The 16,147-nt window shown below is 47.5% G+C and overlaps 1 protein-coding gene across 6 annotated transcripts in view; it reads left to right on the forward strand.

Annotated features, from left to right (window-relative positions):
- ZNF536 (zinc finger protein 536) overlaps nt 1–16,147 on the forward strand; it is a 452,773-nt gene that overhangs the window by 268,029 nt on the left and 168,597 nt on the right. The window lies entirely within an intron of this gene.

The following is a 16,147-nucleotide window of genomic DNA, read 5'->3' on the forward strand; positions in this document are numbered from 1 at the left end:
CATTGCCTGGCTCTCCGGCCCCTCCTCTCTCTCCCTGATCACTGCCCTTCCTGCCGAGGCCTCTTTGAAATTTGACTAAGGTTGCGAGCACGTATTTCAGCATTTCTGGATGCAATTTGGTATCAGAGCAAAGAATCAAAGGATATTTGCTATCATTTTAAAGTATGTTTCTCTCCCTCTTCCTCTGAGCACCTGACCCCACAATCATCACTGGCTTTGAAATAATAGACCCATCATAATTATGAGAATTAGTCTGGAGGCTTCTGCCTTATTTGCTCAACTGAGGTTACTGAGGCCGTCTTTAGAGGTGGAAAGGGTGTCCTGGACCATCTCAGCTGAGATGGCAAATACAGAGCTGTGCCTGCTGGGTGGGGGCTGCCAGGAAGCAAGAGTGAGGGAGTGGGCTGGGAGCAGGGAGAAAGCCCCCAGTACCCACCCCAAGAGCTGCTGCCCCTTGGGGACCTTGGACCCAGCGTTATGAGAAAACAGTTTTTTTAGCAGAGGCTGAAACCAAGACCATGTGTGAAATGCCCCAAGTTTGTAAATGTTAAAAATAAATTTGGCACATGAAGACCCTGAGTAACGAATGAGCTCTCCATCGGGTTGCTACCCCCACTAGTTACAGAAGTAGAAACAGAGGCCCAGGCAGGGGAAAGAACATGGGCTAGCTTATTAAGGTGGTGGACACTTGTGTCCCCTCTGCCTCCTTGGTCCAAGCCCCGAGGTGTTGCAAAGCTGGACTGAGTCAACACTCTGAGCTGGCTCTGTGACCGACCCGTTCCAGGCGATGGGTCAGTGGCCACGTTGCAGCCCTTGGACAGCAGGCAGGGAAGCCCAGGGCTCTTACAGAGGGCAGCTTCAAGGTTCTCCTAGGGTATTTAAGGAATAGAGCCAGAGTTAATGCTGAACTCTTTCTTTGACTTAATTTATTATAATGTATGTGGCTAAAATGTAGATCACACTGCTGTTTTGGATCTCCATTTTGATTCCCAAAATTGCAATCATGATAGGTGGATTATAACCGTGCTTTAACATACAGATGAGGAAATGTATTCCTGTGCAATTTCCCCCTAAGGAGAAGTCAGAGGATAAGGGGCAGGAGTTTTGAATAACCCTGCAACATTTAGTTGTCTCTCTCGGTTATGGGATAGAAATTAGCATTACAGGACTATATGTGTTGTGACTCCAGCGCTGCTTTGAATTTTAGTGTGAAGGAGCTTCCAAAGGGAAGGGAGAAAGCGACTTTCCTTATTAGAAATTGTCACCAGGATCTAATCTACATCCAAAGTGGTGTCACAAAGTGTTAAGTAAACACGAAGTACCTACTATGTGCCAGGCACCTTGCCAGCAGCCTGGGAATGCCATGGCAAAGCAGACAGACCGAAGAATCCCTGGAGAACTGAGCTCTAGCAGGCAACACTGGGTGGTGCTGAGCAGGGGTGAGCTGGTGAGGAGGCTGAGGTGGGGGGAGGGTGGGAGCTGTGAGAGCAGCTGGAGGGCCAGGGGTGGCAGGCCAAGGGAAAGGAGGGTGCAGGAAGCCTCACACAGAGGGGAAAGTGGAGTATTCCTCATGTGGGGGGTGTGTGCATGTGGTGGGGTTGCCTCCAAGAACGTATGTCTGGGCAGACTTTTCCTCGGGTCCAGATACTCAGCAGAAAAACCGAGCAGAACAAATGTCCAGAGGAGCTGCCCCAGGGCCTGGACTCTGCTCTCCCCACCAGCCCAGGTCCTGGACTGGCACCCACTCAACCTCTCCAATGCACACTGAGAGTTCTGTTTGAATTCTGCCACCTGCCGCTCTCACCCCCGCATCTGGGCCGGGGCTCTTGAGAGTTGTGAGAACCACACCCCCACTCCCCTTCCCTGCTGTGAGAGCTGGCTGTGGCTGTCCCTACACGGCTCAAACCCTGGACTCTGTGTCACTAGGACAGGTCAGTGCAGGAGGGTATAGGGAGTCTCAAAACGGGGGCCTCCTTTGGCCACACCGTGTGGAATGACCACCCAATCTTCCCAACACCATTCATTCATTCATTCTCATCAGTATTTACTGAGCACCTACTCTGTTTCAGGAGGTTTTGCATGCATGTCAGTCACTCAGTCGTGTCCGACTCTTTGCAACCCCACGGACTGTAGCCCGCCAGGCTCCTCTGTCCGTGGACTATTCCAGGCAAGAATACTAGAGTGGGTTGCCATTTCCTCCTCTAGTGGGTCTTCCCAATGCAGGGATGGAGCCCATGTTGCATCCTTCCCAATGCAGGTCCTGCGTCTCCTGCATTGGTAGGCGGAGTCTTTACCACTGAACCACCTGGGAAGCCCCAGGAGGTTTTAGGGAGATAATACTGAAAAAAAAAAAACCAGACTGCACCCCAGCTTGTAAAGTGTAGACAAGCTAGTAGGAGAGAGAAATTAAGCAGGTATCATATATATATATGGTAAATACAAACTCTGAGAGGTGTGTCATGAAGGTTTCATTCTAGGGTAATTGGGGTTGACCTGACTCAGTGTGTAAGTACAAGAATGTCTTCCAAGAAAGTGGCATTGGAGCTGAACTCTCAAGAAAGAGTGAACTCTCAAGAATGAACACATCAACGAGGCACGAGGGAGGTGATGTGCTAGGGTTTGGGGTGTATGTTTCAGGAAGAGGGATGAGTGTGTATTGAGATTCTGAGGTCCATCAAAGAGAAAGTTCTCACCTTTCTCTTTCTGGAGGGTCAGTAGAGCTGCCTTGGGCTCTTAGCTGTTCTGGGAATGCCCTGGACAGACCCAGGCAGGACTGTGAGTGGCATCTCCTTGGCCCCCTGAAGCCTTGTCAAGGAAAGCTCCCAGCTCACATCACATCACAGTCCCAACTCACGTCCCAGTGCCTGAAAGGTGGCTGTAAAATTCTTTCCCAATATTGGGGTGTGGGCATGAGCTGGTCAGAAGGCCTCTGGGGTACAGGACTGAGGGGCCTGGCATGTCTGGGCAGATGGGATGCTCTGTGAAGATGTTCAGAAGCAGCCAGCCTGTCGCCCTTTAACACCAGCCATCTCATGAAAGGTATGTAGGATGGTGAGGCCTGAACTGCCCCAAATGGTAACTGCTCCTCTCTCTCCTTGTCATCCCAGTCTGATACCTTCCCCCTGGTCTTCCTCCTCACCCTTCGTCCTCACCCACTTATCTCAAAGGGATGATCTGAGCAAGTCTGTCTTGTCTAGGAAGTGTCTTGGGAGAAGGTGTTAAACTGTAACTTCAGGATTAGAACAGAGCACGCATGGAAGCTTGTTCATGGGTTTCCCACCACGGAGGCTGGTGCCACTTTGCACCCCGGAGATGACCTTTCCAGCTTGGCAGTGTGCTGGGGGAGGGCGCTGACCATGAGCTGGGCTCCTATGGTGATGCTGTTGTATGAATCATCACCTCTGGGTTATCCTAGTTATCTGTGTAGGTAGGTCAAGGGTAGGTCTGGACCTGGGTAGTTCAGGGGAACTGTCAGTTGGGAGTGTATCACATGCCTTTTCCTCACACTATGTCATTTAGTTTTCACAGGGATTGGAAAGTAGTGCTGTTATGCCCGCTTTACAGACAGTATTTACAGTCTGGGCAAGGCTAGGGGAAGCATCTACAGAGGTGTAGCCCAGAAGTGGCAGGTCCAGGTTGGAAATCCCAGAGCTTGCTGTCTCAAAGCCAATGACTTTCCCACTTGCCTGTGATAGCTCTGCAAGGTTTAAGGTATATTAAGGCCTTGCAAATCCCCTATCTCATGAAACATTCAGATTCCTTTGTAAGTACCAGTATCCAGTTAGTATCCAGTTATACAGATTAGGATGCTAAAGTTCATGACGCTTTAGTGGTTTGCTTGGAATTCAGAGTTTAAACTCAAACTCAGATCTTGGAGTCAAACACTTCTAGGTGTTTTGAGGTGACCCCTTCTGGCTGACAGCCTCTGTGCATGCCTGGGGACCATGGGGACAATTTCCTCTGTCCCACCACCCCTCCCTCCACAAGGAAGACTGCTTGTCCTTGTCCCCTCCTTCCTGGGCCTCCTTGGCAGACAGACTCATTTGCTGGTCCCTTGCGAAGATTTGTTTGGACTGGTCTATGGGATTGCTAGAACCTGGAGGTTTCCCTTTGAGAATTTTGCCAACACTTGATAACTTTTGTCCGGGCTCAAAGGAAGAATGAGCAGACTTGACCTTCCTGTTTGAAGCTGCTCCCCAGGAAGCTAGTCCCCAGGGGTCAGTTCATTCATTCGCACATCATTCATTCATGCATGAGCTGGATGAGTGATGGTTGGATGCCTACTACGTGCCAGATATGAAGGAAGATTTCTCTGGTCCTCTTGTCCTCTGCTAGTTATAAGCTAGAAGGAGAACAAAATCCACACTCTTCACCTGGCCAGAGAAGCTAGTTGCGGGCCCACTCAGGATATAAATGTAACCAGGAGCTATCTGAGGTTTATAGCACAGCTTCGTTTGTAGTTGAGAAAGGCTACTCCTATGGTTATCAGAAAGCAAAGTTACTTTCAAGCAGTGTCTGGGGGTCATGAGGAGGAAAACAGCAAAAACTTCACTGAGTATGTCACAGTCGTATTGTCCAAAGTCCACTCCCCAGCCAGGAGCCTGGGGGCTGGGGGGGGCATCAACCTTGCCAGGACGCAGACACTGGACCACTCGTGGGGAAGGCCATTCTCCAGGGCATCGGCTCCAGCTTTGTTTTGCTGGCATGTACCAAGACAGTGGTCAGCGTGGTGACCTTGGCTGTCTCCTTGGCTCCTCTGCTTTGTGGCCTGAGCCAAGTCCAAAGGGTTCGTCCTTTGGAGATCTATCAGCCAGGCAAAACAGCTCCAGAAAAATGTTTGTACCGTGATGGGCAGAGCTGGATAGAATTTTTTTTGCTAATTTTTATATGTCAGCTAAAGTATTTATTACTACAAAGTGTTTAAAGTTTCAGCATTTATTAAAAAAATTTAAATCTTGATCCATTGATATTATTCTTCTGATAAAGGTTCTCAAATTAAAAGGGCTAGATAAGTCAGTGCAGCTCAGAAATGGCAGTAACTTCAGAGCTGGCAATTGACACTTGTTTTCTGCCACTGTTTACTCTTCAATAAAAAATGCATATTTACCATAGCAACCTCCTGATCACGTGGTGCCCTGTCTTACCCGCTACCCTCTAAAACAGAATAGCTTCTTAAAGAAACACACACATTCTAATATGTATGCTTTTCAGAGGCAAAAATGTGTTCTTTATAAGGAAGCCCTCTTGCCTGGGATTTAATGCTAATAAACATGTCATCTTTATAGAAATCATTTTGGTCCTGTGTCTTAAATTTTAAGGCATTCACCCTGAAAATCAAAATAAAATTACTCTTGGAAGGACTTTTGATTATCTTGAGAGTTTGTTGATCATTTGTTTTAATACAGTTTTAAAATAATGTATATTTGGATGTATACATGCGTATGTGTATATATATATGTATATATGGTTTTTTTTCCCCCAAAACAGTAGCCATTATTATCATTTGGGAGGGAGTTTGATGTAGATTCTAATGACCTGCTGCTTCATCTGTGATTAAAGATTGTCATCTATGCAAAGCTCAATTGCAGGCTGAATTGTTTTTCACTGTTAACTTGGGAGGATTGCCTGGATGTTCAGAGCTTTGGAGAAACTGCTGTAACCTGGACTTTTCAGAAAGGGAGCATGCCCTCTCATTCTGGACCTTGTGCAGGTTGTAGGTTCTGTGGCTTGGGGAGAGTGCTAAAGCCACAGGTCTCTGCCCTCCCCACGAGCCACCCTTGCATGCAAGGCGTCCCTTTGGCAATATTCATGTTAAAAGCTGTTATTAACTGGAGCATATCCTGCCTGCACCAGGCCCTTGCTAAATGAATTGTTAACGACTATCCCCGCTTTGCAGATAAGGAAACTGAATGAACCTCAGAGAGGTTATGTCATTTGCCCAGGATTATATTCTCTAAGAGTTGGTGGAACTTGGTTTTGACCTGAAGCACCTGATTGAAAACTTTTTCCACTTAATCTGTGCTTGGAACCTTTCTGTCAGACGTCAGCCGGAAGGACAAGTGGGAACAGCATGGGGGGTGGCGGGGGCAGTGGTAGGCAGTGCCTTCTTTTGCGGAATGTTCTCAGGAGATGTTGCATGGCCTCAGCTTCAGTAGAGTTTCTTGGCTCACCCTGGTTTGCATCTGGGCCTGCCAGCCATGTACCCCTGTGCAGGTGTCTGGACACCGCAGCCCTGGGAGGGTGCTGTCTGGCTGTGTATGTGATGAGAGAGCTGCGGTCAGTACCCCAACAGCCTGGGGGTGGGATGCATCCGAACCAGGCCTGGTGGATTTTTTAAATTCCTTTCAGCCACATACAGACCAATTTGAAAAACAAGAACATATTGTGACTCTGTTATGCTTAGTGGCTTTGGGGGAAAATCCGATTGTGATGTGAGGCAGGGCTCTCTGTGGCGATGTGGCGTTGTGACCCTAACTCAGAAGAGGAGAGCTGCCCAGACCCCATGGCCCAGCCAACCAATCTGACTGCAGCGTGTCCATGAGCCATTTCGTAATTATCCATCATGAATGCCTCCATGCTGCCTTAATAGATTATTTAAAATGGTGCCTGTGTCTCCCATGCAACCTCGTTGGCCCCGAACTGTACATACATACAAGCCGGGAGAGGTAATTGCTTATCATGTATCTTTTTGTTCCAGACACTTTTATAAAAGAGTATGTATTATGTATGGTGTGACCTTCAAATGTCAGGAATGTGTTGTGCAATAAACTGTCAATATTTGTGGTTATAAGGTACTAGATGACTTTTACAATAATTGGAATGGCTATATTAAAAGCTTGGATCACTCAGCTGGTTAAAGAGAAAGACACAGGCCAGTGTTCATCAGGGACTCGCCTTCTGCCAACGATTAAATGAAAGATATTGCAAGGTGCTTAAGATGTCTTCTTTGTTTAAAAAAGAATATGGCAAAACCTGTCTCCAGGGGAGGCGTTATCTCCAGATCATTCCTTCTCCTTTCAGTGTGTGTCCGTCCCTAGAGAAAACTCAGCCCACAAGTTATGGTGACTGACCAAGCACATTTTGAAAAAGATCGGTCCAGCTTGTTCTCAGTGTCATTTAAGTAAGAATTCCTGAAGCCTGCCCGGTAGTCAAAGAGATCTTCTCCAATCTTCCCCCAGCCCCCACCCCAACCATAAAGGAGGGGGCTGTAAATTACCTTAAGAGGATCTTAAAAGCTATAGTTTTTTTTTTTTTTTAAGAAAATAAATTACGTAGAAGTCTTTTGGGAATTTATGCGTTACTGAAAGTAGAGGCTTCTATAGTCTGTCTTTTTTGTGTTCTTTTTTTAAAGAAAGGAACATGTAATTTAAATTATGAAGAAGGGAAAGCATAACAAATATTTTGCAATAATTACGGTAGTGATTGGGGCATGGATTACTTCTAAAGTATCTGTTTTATTATGTTTTTCTATTGATTACTGTTTCTTTATGCTGTTTCTTCCAGTGCAATGACATCTTCCTTTTTAGCCAGGAAGTAGCCACTCCAGTATTCTTGCCTGGAAAAACCCATGGACGGAGGAGCCTGATAGGCTGCAGTCCATGGGGTCGCTAAGAGTCGGACACGACTGAGCGACTTCACTCTTCACTTTCATGCATTGGAGAAGGACATGGCAACCCACTCCAGTGTTCTTGCCTGGAGAATCCCAGGGATGGGGGAGCCTGGTGGGCTGCCGTCTATGGGGTCGCACGGAGTCGAACATGACTGAAGCGACTTAGCAGCAGCAGCAGCAGCAGCAGCAGCAGCAGCAGGCAGATGAAATCCTGGAAGGTGCCTCAACGACACACCACCATCTTCCCTCAAGCTGTTGTGATCTTGCTGATTAAAGTGTATGTGTGTGGTTCCTTCCACCTGGCTAGAGACCCAGGAGACACCCTGAGGCCTCCTCCTTCAGGAAGCTTCCCCAGGTGCCCCTGACCTCCTGCCCCCCTGCTGTCTTCACACTCCAGCCCCAGATGGTCTGTGCTGAGCACTTTGGGGGCATTTCCGCTATTTTGCTCATACACGGGGCATTTCCAATATTTTGCTCATACAGGGGGCATTTCTGATGTTTTGCTCATACAGGGGGCATTTCTGATGTTTTGCTCATACAGGGGGCATTTCTGATGTTTTGCTCATACAGGGGGCCACTTCCCCCCGGACTACTCAAAGCAACTTTCCTCTTATAGTCAGGAGCTCATCTTGCCCTCTGAATTCCAGTTTGCTTGCCTCCTCTGATTCTTTTCTTTATTTTAAAAGGGTGTGTTTAAAAGAGTAGGTGCAAGTTTTAAAGTATGTATTGAGCACCTGCTAATGAGCCGAGTGCCTGCCGAGTCCTGGGGTTATAACACCAAACAGTAGTGTGTGGTCCTTGTTTGTGTGGAGCTTGTGTCCAAGGGCAGACAGGTGGTAAGCAGACAAATATGCAGGTCAGTTAGCATCTGCAATAGGTGACAGTTCCTCAAAGGACAAACCAGAGAAAGAGCACCCCGAGAATGTGGAGTCAGGGAGAATTCCTCCAGACAGCGTGGTCAGAAACAGCACGCCCAGGAGAGGCGGTGGACTTAAGTCTGAGTGTGAGTCTCTGTGAATTCTGGGGGGAGAGAATTCCAGGTGGATGGGACCGCAACAACTAGTCAGTCCTAAAGGAAATCAGTCATGAATATTCATCAGAAGGACTGATGCTGAAGCTGAAGCTCCAATACTTTGGCCCCCTGATGCAAAGAACTGACTCATTGGAAATGACCCTGATTCTGGGAAAGATTGAAGGCAGGAGGAGAAGGGGACGACAGAGGAGGAGATGGTTGGATGGCATCACTGACTTGATAGATATCAGTGTAAGCAAGCTCCTGGAGTTGGTGATGGACAGGGAGGCCTGGTATGCTGCAGTCCATGGGGCTGCAGAGTCAGACATGACTGAGCAACTGAACTGAACTGAACTGGGGCAACAGGAGCAAAAGTGGGGTGCCAGCCAGGAGGCCTTGAGGAAAACCGGTGGAGGGCTGGAGCAGAGTTGGGATGAGGTCAGAGCAGCAGTGGGGGCCACTTAGTTGGGGGTGGGAGACCGTGAGGAGTCGGGGGTTATTCTAAGGAGTGACAGAGCCAATGGCTTGTCCCTCCCCTGCCCATAGCCAGGCTCTCCCCGGGGGATGGCATCTCCCTGGGCCATGCCTCTCCAGTTGCATCCTGCCTGCTTCTCCTCCCCCAGGCCAGTCCATAGGTGACCCTGCTCTGCTCTGGTTCACCTGATCAGTCTCTGGGATGTGTCCCTGCCCTGCAGGCCAGAGGCAAGAGAGAGGTGTGAGGAGCCCAGAGAAATCCGTCACGCAATCTGTCTTGTGAAGGGTTGCTTCTCTGAGTCCCACATCCTGCCTGCTGCGTCCCTGGTCACAGCACCCAGGCTGGGGACTAAAAGCGCATGCCCACAGCCAGCCCTGAGCGCCTTGGGAGAACTGGCATCCCAAGGATTACAGAGCATGTTGTTGGTGGCAGCGTCACACAATGCCAAAGGGAAGAGACCCCATGGGTGGCCCAGTCACCAGCAGGGGCGTTCCGCACACTCCCGTGACAGCTAGGAAAGGGCTCTGGGCCTGGTAAAACCAGAAACACATTTGGCCCACAGTGCTTGATTTTGAAGCCCTTGTTTATTTTAAGGGAAATTTAATCCATATGTTTCTGATTCATTTTCACTTAACTCATCAAAATGTTGCTTTAGAGAAGCCATTTGAGATCCTAGTATCTTATACTTCTTTTCCTCCAAATTTTAGCCTTTTAGTGACCTATTTCCCCAATTCCAGAAATTCTATCTTGCTAAAAGCAAATGGAGCTCTGCACAGTTTTGAGTCTGGGTCAGAGGTGAGGAAGGCGATGATGGAGGACATTCACCTCTGTGACCAGAGGTCTGTCATGAGCTGGGCCTTGCCAGGGAGCCCAGCCTTGGTCCCTGGTCCTAAGGACCCACAGGGAAGCTGGCTGGCCTTCTCACAAGTGGCCATCCTTTTCTAAAATAGCTCTCTATTTAAACAAATACTTTTGCCAATCCATATTAATGCTTAAGTATTTAACATGACTATATATGGCCATCATAAACCAGAGAACTTTGATGGAATAACAGAGACACCAAATTAATACTGACCTAAGGCATGACTTACGTCTTCGAAGAGTTAAGTACAGTTGTTTATGGCAATGTTATAATTTTTATGCATACCATTAATTTAAAATAGTTTTTTAAAATAAAAGGAACCCTTCATCAGCCACAGCCATTACCTCTACCACAGTAATTGAGTCTGTTTTAAAGTTTTCAAAATAAGCGAAAGTGTTAAGCTTTTAAGAGGAACTATACATTCTCCTGGACATTTTCTCCAAAGTGTTCTTTCTTCTATCCTGAAACCATTTTAGAACACTGATATATGTGGGCAAAGAAATTAAGAAAGATGTGATTTTTGGTGTCCTGTTCACCCTTTAGACTCTACAAATTGCTTTTTCCTTCATTAATGAAGTGAGAGCTGTGCTTTTGAGATGCTCTTTGCACAAGGCAGACTTTCAGAATGAACTGCACGACTCATCTGGGAAAATGTATTTACTGTTATACTAAGAGTTTCATAGAAATTGAAATACCATGGCCTTTTATGTCGTAAAATAGTAAGCACTCAGGTGTATGGACAGCTCCCTCATCCCACTGAGGTTCCTGGGACAACTCTCTATTCCTTTCATGGGCTTATCTTCATCATCATCATTACATTTTTTTTTTTTAATTGAAAATCTTTCCAGAATGTACTTTTGGACGTGTGAAGGGTAAGGCTGCCTGGCAGGATGAGGTGAGCAGTCAGGGTGCATGCACAGTTTAAAAAGGAGCCTCTCTTTGCTTTCTCTATTTGGTCCCGCCCTGCCTCTTTTGGTCCCTCTGGACCTTGTTTTCTGTCACATTCTGTGGATTAGTAGGACTACCTGGAGAATTGGGTATAAACCTAAAAGACTTCACTAGTAGAAGGTTCGCACGACTTGGTTCCTGATTTCTCCCATTGCGACTAGTCTCCAAGTCTCCAGGACTTGACAGAGCCAAGATTTGTTCTCATTCATGAGCAGTCTGTCTTGGGTCGATCTGGGGACTCAGCGATCCAGGCATCCTCTGTTTTGCGGTTTTGCCCCCTCAACACGTGTGTTGCAAGGACAGAGTGGCTGGGGAGGAGAGGGAGGCGGCCATGGTACAGAGTCTCTCCTTTCAGTGCCTCCAGCCATTGCCTGGACTAGTCAGTGGTGCCAACTTTTAGGCAAAGGCAGTTGGGAAAAGTTGGGGCTCGTGGAATATACTGAAGGATGTACTATCCCTTTCATGGTCATTTCCTCCCATCTCTCTGAAATCCATCCCTATTTCTGATTTGGCTTAAGATGGGCTAGGACTTCCCCAGGGACTCAACAGTAAAGAACCTGCCTGCAATACAGGAGACTCAGGTTCGATCCCTGGGTCAGAAGATCCCCTGGAGGAGGGTATAGACAGAGGGCTACAGTCCATGGGGTCACAAAGAGTCAGACACGACTGAAATGACTGGACACGTAGGCTAGGGTGGGTGAAGGAAAGGCCACTTACGTGGGTGAAGACAGCCTGCAGTGGACTTGGGGCTCACAATATCGCAGGACTATAAGGAGCCGGAGGGGAAGAGCCAGTAAGTCCAGCTGGGGTGGGGTGAAAGGTTTTGCCTAAGGATAGCCAGGCACTGGGGACCAAGAAGGAAGAGCTTCTGCCTCCTGACTCCTTCTCTGCAAACAAGGGTATTTTAAATATGTACCAAGGAAGTCAAGTATTTAAAGATAACCCTTGGGGGAAGGAATCTACCCTTAAAATACAAAATTATTTCATAAACCAAGTTTTTAAATTCCAAACAAATATAACAGTAAGGTTGAGTGTATAATGAGGCACCCAGAAATTCAAATCACATTTGTGTACAAGATAGCCAGTCTCAGAGATGGATGCGGGTAGCTGCTGATGGTGTTTTATGTGAGTCTAGGTTTTAACTTTTGAGAAGTTGTTTTTCTTTCTAAGCATCTGATTCTTTGTCTCTCCAGGACTGCCAGTTTGTGGTTTAGTTGATGATGAGGATTCTAACATAATCCACAACCATTTCGAATCTCCCGGCCCCTTCTTTAGCCCACAGCTGTGGGCTCTCCCTCTGTGAATTCTAGGGAAGGTAATGCACCTCAGTCAGCTTGACCTAGGGCAACCTAGCTATATACTCAGAAGATTGGGAGAAGCAAATGGAAACATAGAAGGCAAGGTTTCTGACCTTGAGATGACAAACTTACGAGGGTCAGTTGTTCGATGTCCCCCCAAACACATCTTTTTAAATTGAAGTATAATTGATGTGTAATATTATAAATATTATATATAAAGCATACAGTGTAGTGATTCACAGTTTTTAAAGGTTGTGCTCCACTTAGAGCTATGATAAAATGTTTCCAGTATTGTACAGTATATCCTTGCAGCGTGTTTTAGACATAATAGTTTGCACCTCTTAATCCCCTCCTCCTATACCGCCCCTCCCCGTTCCCTCTCCCCACTTGAAACCACTGCCTTGTTCTCTGTGTCTGTGAGTCTGTTTCTTTTTTGTATTATTCTGTTGTTTTTTGTATATTTTCTATTCCACATGTAAGAGATACCATACAGTATTTGGCTTTCGCTGTCTGACTTGTTTCACTTAACAGAATACCCTCCATGTCCTTCCACGTTGTTGCAAATGGCAAAACTTCTTTCTGTTATGGCTGAGTAGTATAACACTGGATGTGTGTTTTGTTGTTTAGTCGTTAAGTCATGTCGGATTATTTGGGGACGCTGTGGACGGTAGCTTCCCTGTCTATGGATTTCCCAGGCAAGAATACTGGAGCGGGTTGCCATTTCTTTCTCCAATGTGTGTGTATGGGTTCTTTCCCACTAGTGCCACCTGGGAAGCCCACACACACACACACACACACACACACACACATATATATAAACCCCACAGGCTTCCACAGTGGCTCAGTGGTAAAGAATTTGCCTGCAATGCAGGAGATCAAGGTTTGATCCCTGGGTTGGGAAGGTCCCCTGGAGGAGGGCATGGCAACCCACTCCAGTATTCTTGCCTGGAGAATTCCACGGACAGAGGAGCCTGGCAGGCTACATACTACATTGGGTCACAAAGAGTCGGACATGGCTGAAGCAACTTAGCACGCACGCACACCCCATGTCTTCTCTATCAGTTCACTCGCTGATAGGCACTCAGTGTGTTTTCATGTCTTGGCAATTGTAGACAATGAACATCGGGGTGCATGTATCTTTTCCAATTAGTGTTTTTGCTTCCTTTGGATATACACCCAGGGGTGGAATTGATGGATCATATAGTAGTTCTATTTTTAGTTTTTTGAGAAACTGCCTAACTTCTTGAAACAAAACTTGAAATGATTGGATCCGTGTCTTCTTTTTTATCTAAACACTCCCAGCTTGTAGGAACAGGAGGAAGCAGAGTTTTTGATATCTACTACAATTCACCTGTTTTAGGCTGAAACTTGGGAAGGCTTGCATGTATAGTCTGTGTTCCTCTGGAATATTATTTGCTGCCATTATGTAAGATATCCACTCCTGAAGAATAGATCGCATATTATTTAGTGGGGTCAGGAAAAGAAACAGAGGTCCCAGGAGCTACTTCTCAGCTATTTCCCCATATTGTGAGGCCCAGAGCACACTCAGGTTGAAGCTGTGTTGCCTGCAGTCGGATGCCCCCACTCTTGGGGACACCCCAGCTTCGAGGAGCTGGCCGCGGTGCTTTCACAGAGGAGCAGGAGGAGCAGATAGCGAGACTGAGGCCCACCTCTTTTCACATGCCCAGCCTCATTCTACTCAACACTCTTAGAGCAAGCGTCTGATCAGAGAGAAGAGATACTACAGATTTTAGAAAACGGAATATATAAAAAAAGCAAAAACAAAAGCAGTCCACATGTGGCCTGAAAAAAGGTCACACATGTCTTTTTTATAATGCTTCTTCCCTTCTATCATCTCTTTCCTGGAGGGGCTGGGGAAGGACTGGTCTGTCCCTAACCAGGACCATGGATGTGTCCTTGGCTGGCTGTGTGGGGCCACAGGCAGGGCCTTGGGACTCGGTCTGGAGAGTCTTGCAAAAAGACAGCTGCTAGTGCTTCTGCACCCTGGGGAGAGAAGGAATGAGGAACAGCCTCATCTTCCCCTCTGAGCCAGCCTCTTGGGTTCTCAGAGGGGCGGAGCCTAGTCTAGCACACCTTGTTTAACGGTACCCATCCATGTATAGACAGGGACTCACACACAGCCCTGAGAGTGTGCGGCTGGGTGGGCCTTCCTCCACCATCACTGACGGTACTTGGCTTCCAGCCTCTCCGGACACTTCCTGGGACCACCCACAATTCCCCTTCATCCTCACTCAAGTTTGTTTTTCTACTTGGATTAGTCTAAGAGTAAACGCCATAGGCCTTCTGGCCCTCGAAGGGGAGGGGGAGGAAGTCTGTGTAAAGTGAAAATTAGACTCTTAAATCTGCAGAGAAAGCTGTTTATCTTACAAATTTATTCTTTTTATTGGGCCACACATATCCAAGATAGAAAGATAAAAGGAAAACAGATACAGGACATCACTTAGAGTGACATATAGTGGGATGCAGCTCATCCTCACCTTCCGTAAAGCCTGTGGGAGCGCATGGTGGCAGCTCTATCTGTCTATTTATCTACAGCATGCCCTGGGCCAGGGCCCACCAAAGGCTGCAGTGGAGATGCATTCCCCACACTCTCTATTCTCCTCTGTTGGACTGCTCCCCAGAGGCTCCGATGGAGGAGGGTCTCGGGGAGGTGCTCTACTGCTGATAGTGGGACATGGGAATGGGCAGGGATGCAGAGTCAAAAGCCCACACCTGCCTCCTCCTCTCCTGAAGTCAACACTTAGTTTTGTTCATCATTCAAATGACAGCTCATGACATCCTAACTTAAATAGGATATCTTAACCCCATTGCAGGGAGCAGTTGGGCAGAATTTTAATCAGGCTCATTGTTATTTTAAGCTGACCTCATGATCACACAAAAGATAAGCGAGTTACGCTGGGAGAGCAACTGCAACAGGTTTGGTGTTTGGGTGGCTGTGGGGGTACAGCGAGATGGGCCCACCACTTGTTTATACCTAGGATGTGGTTGACTTGGAGTGGGCATCTGGTGTCTGGACGTTTTCCTCCTGGACCGTTGGCAAACTGGTTCTTCTAACACAGCGGTGGCGGCAGTCCTCGTGGATGTGACCTGTGGACGTGGGGCTGCCTGCTATGAATGCATGTGGGGCGTTTGTCCGCCATGATCTTGAGAGCCTCCTTTGTGCCTGCTTGCCCTTATCAGTAGCCATCTCTGGAAGTCTTTCCACAGTCCTGTGGACAAACCACAAAGCTAGTGGTAGGTCAGGTGGGCTCTAGATGTGGATGAACCGAGTCTTCCTACCCATGTAACATTTTGAGGAAAAAAAGAGCTGGGCAGTTAGACCCTTTGAACAACTCTTATCCAAGGGTGGTTAGAAGAGTTGGGGAGAATAGGAGTCAAAGCGAGCCTTCCAGGAAACTTTCCAGGGTGGCACACAGTCCGAATGCACAGAGGATGCTTGAAGCCAAAGCGTTCCACGGTTGTTCCGAGCAAACATCCAGATTAGAATTAAGTGTGATTGCCTTCACCTTGTTCATGGCCTATAAGTCTGTCCCTTTTGGCTGTGAGCAGAGAACACCAGGAACGGATTTTGAAGAATGAAAGCAATTTGCATTTTCCATTGCTTGGAAGGTACAAATCTTGTTTATTTTGCTCTCTGCGGAACTCACAGGTCTGCTTATTATCCCAGAAAGTCCCCTTGTTCTCATAGTGAATCTACCGCGAGGCCTGGAGGATGGGCCAGAAGCTGCGGCCAGGACCCTGCCAGCCTTGAGGGCTTGGGTTCTGTGCCAGGCAGAGGCCTCCAGCCCTGTGAGGAGGCCAGAGGAGAAGGCTTGCGTGCCTCCCCTTCTCGAGGCAAGATTCCCAGCTCCTGCCCCGCTCCCCTGATGTCGCCTCCTTGGCAATGTGATGTCAGGCCTCGGGTGTTGCAATAACATATCCT

Source organism: Ovis aries, chromosome 14 (genome assembly GCF_016772045.2).
Source record: "Ovis aries strain OAR_USU_Benz2616 breed Rambouillet chromosome 14, ARS-UI_Ramb_v3.0, whole genome shotgun sequence".
NCBI lineage: Eukaryota > Metazoa > Chordata > Mammalia > Artiodactyla > Bovidae > Ovis > Ovis aries.